We start from the raw sequence: 3,010 nt of genomic DNA, 5'->3' as shown, positions 1-3,010 counted from the left end.
ATAGACCTCCATCATATCTCCCCTCAGCAGTCTTTTCTCCAAGCTGAAGAGCCCTAGCTGCTTTAGTCTTTCCTCATAGGGAAGTCGTCCCATCCCCTTTATCATTTTCATCGCCCTTCTCTGTACCTTTTCTAATTCCACTATATCTTTTTTGAGATGCGGTGACATTCTCAGAAACTTTAATTAATTTCCTTCTGTCAATGTTTACTTCCAGATGGTCATGAACCTACAGCTTAGAAGGTCACTGCAATAATGCCTAAGCTTAAGGATCCCAACAAACTAGCTAGTGACTGAAGAGATTATCACCCCATCGCCAACCTTTCTTTCACAGTGAAGATCCTGGAATCTATTGTTCATACTCAATTGCTAGATTTCCTTGAAAAAAAACCATATCCTCCACTCGAATCAGACCGGTTTTTGTCCACACCACAGCACCAAAACAACCCTTCTAGGTATTACTACATATATAGTATGATACCGATTATCTGAACACTGATTAACTGGATGTTCAATTATCCGGACTGGCACACAACCGTGTATGTACAGGTGGGCCACAGTTGGAACAGGCCCACCCAGTGGTAGCACATCAACCCCCCCATCTCCATTTCCCTTGCTGGTGACCTAACATCTGCCCCCCCTCTCTAAATCTACCATGTTGTACAGTACAGTACCTTCCCAGCAATTCATCCTCATAGTCCTCGCAGTCTGCTGCAGAAAATGATGTCAATGAGAGTGAGGACGCAGTAGAGAGAAGCCTTGCCCTTTCCTCTTCCTCCTGACTCACACAACAGCGAGAGCAGGAACGCAGCAGTGTTTAAAATGGTGTCAAAGCAAAAAAAAGTAATATTTTGTAATTAAAAGAAAAAATTGACACCATGGAGAAATTAAAAAAGGAAGTGTCAGGGAAAAATTTGGCAGAAGAATATTGTGTAAGAACATCAACAATATCTGACATAAAAAGAAAGTGATGCTGTTGTAAACTATGAGGGGCATAATTGAAAGGGTCGGCCAAGTTTTCCTGAGGACGTCCTCGCAGGATGTCCGTCGAAGAGGCGGGGAAACCCGTATTATTGAAACAAGATGGATGTCCATTTTTTGTTCTGATAATACGGTCATGGATGCCCAAATCTTGACATTTAGGTCGTCCCTAGAGATAGTCGTCCCTAGACTTGGTCGTTTCTGATTTTCGGCAATAATGGAAACTAAGGACGGCCATCTCAGAAACTACCAAATGCAAGACCTTTGGTCGTGGGAGGAGCCAGCATTCGTAGTGCACTGGTCCCCCTGACATGCCAGGATACCAACTGGGCACCCTAGGAGGCACTGCAGTGGACTTCAGAAAAAGCTCCCAGGTACATAGCTCCCTTATCTTGTGTGCTGAGCCCCCCCCCCCAAACTCCCCCAAAATCCACTACCCACAACTGTACACCACTACTATAGCCCTTACAGGTGAAGGGGGCACCTACATGTGGATACAGTGGGTTTCTGGTGGGTTTTGGAGGGCTCACATTTACCACCACAGGTGTAACAGGTGGGGGGCGATGGGCCTAGGTCTGCCTGCCTGAACTGCACTGCACCCACTAAAACTGCTCCAGGGACCTGCATACTGCTGCGATGTACCTGAGTATGACATTTGAGGCTGGCACAAAATATTTTTAAAGATGTTTTTTGAGGGTGGGAGGGGGTTAGTGACCACTGGGGGAGTAAGGGGAGGTCATCCCTGATTCCCTCCGGTGGTCATCTGGTCAGTTTGGGCACCTTTTTGTGCCTTGGTCGTAAGAAAAACTGGACCAGGTAAAGTTGTCCAAGTGCTCATAAGGGACGCCCTTTTTTTCCATTATGGGTTGAGGACGCCCATGTATTAGGCACGCCCAAGTCCCGCCTTTGCTACGCCTCTGACACGCCCCCGTGAACTTTGGTCGTCCCCGCGACAGAAAGCAGTTGGGGACACCCAAAATCAGCTTTCGATTATACCGATTTGGGCGACCCTGTGAGAAGGACGCCCATCTTCCGATTTGTGTCGAAAGATGGGTGTCCTTCTCTTTCGAAAATAAGCCTGTATGTCTCAGTTCTTGAAAAAGAGGAAGGGAGTTATTCCAGAAAAAAAAACATGAAAAGGTCACCTACCATAAGGTAGATAAAGCTCTATATCTTTGGGTTCTGCAAAAAAGGTCATTGGGCCATGCAATTTCTGGGCTGCCATTAGCTGAAAAGGCAACATTTTTCAATTAGCAACTTCAGGGGGATTCAGATTTCAAAGCCAGCACTGGATGGCTTTGAAATTCCAAGCACTGCCATGGCATAAGGCGAAAAACTTTCCGCAAATTTATCAGCAAATTTCTTGTGCAATTAAATTACCTTATCAAGAACTATGACCCGAATTGTGTTTATAATGCAGATGAAACGCATCTGAATTGGAAATTGCTCCTCAGTAAATCACTGTTTAGTCATAAAGAGCAATCTGCTCCTGGTTTCAAGTCATCTGAAGAACATGTTACACTGTTGGTTGGAGGAAATGCAACTGGTAGTCTTAAGTTGGAGTTATTGCTGATTGGTACATTTAAAAATCCTTGTGCATTCAAAAACATATCTAACCTTCTGCTGTTATACAAAAGACAAAAAAAAAAAAATGCCTGGATGAGTTGCAAGGTTTTCCTCGACTGGTATGACACTTGCTTCATACTGAAGATGAAAAGATTTCAGCTTCATACAGGAAAGGATGGAAACGTCATTTTATTGTTGAACAATGTGCCTTCACATCCCATGGCAGAAAGCCTAGAGTGAGAGGAAGGTAGATTCAAAGTGCTTTTTTTGCCACCAAATGTGACATCTGTAATGCAGCCAATGGATCAAGGAGTTATCATTTCAATGAAATCACTTTAGAGGAAATGACTGCTACAAAAACTTAATTTGGCTGATATTGAAAATTAATGTGGATTGATCCAATTCAGAAGAGAACTCAGCATAAAAGATTGTTGACACTTGGAATCAGGTTAAAAACCAAACCCTG

This window comes from Microcaecilia unicolor, chromosome 3, assembly GCF_901765095.1.
Source record: "Microcaecilia unicolor chromosome 3, aMicUni1.1, whole genome shotgun sequence".
Classification (NCBI taxonomy): Eukaryota; Metazoa; Chordata; class Amphibia; order Gymnophiona; family Siphonopidae; genus Microcaecilia; species Microcaecilia unicolor.
Note: the sequence above shows the minus strand (reverse complement) of the source record.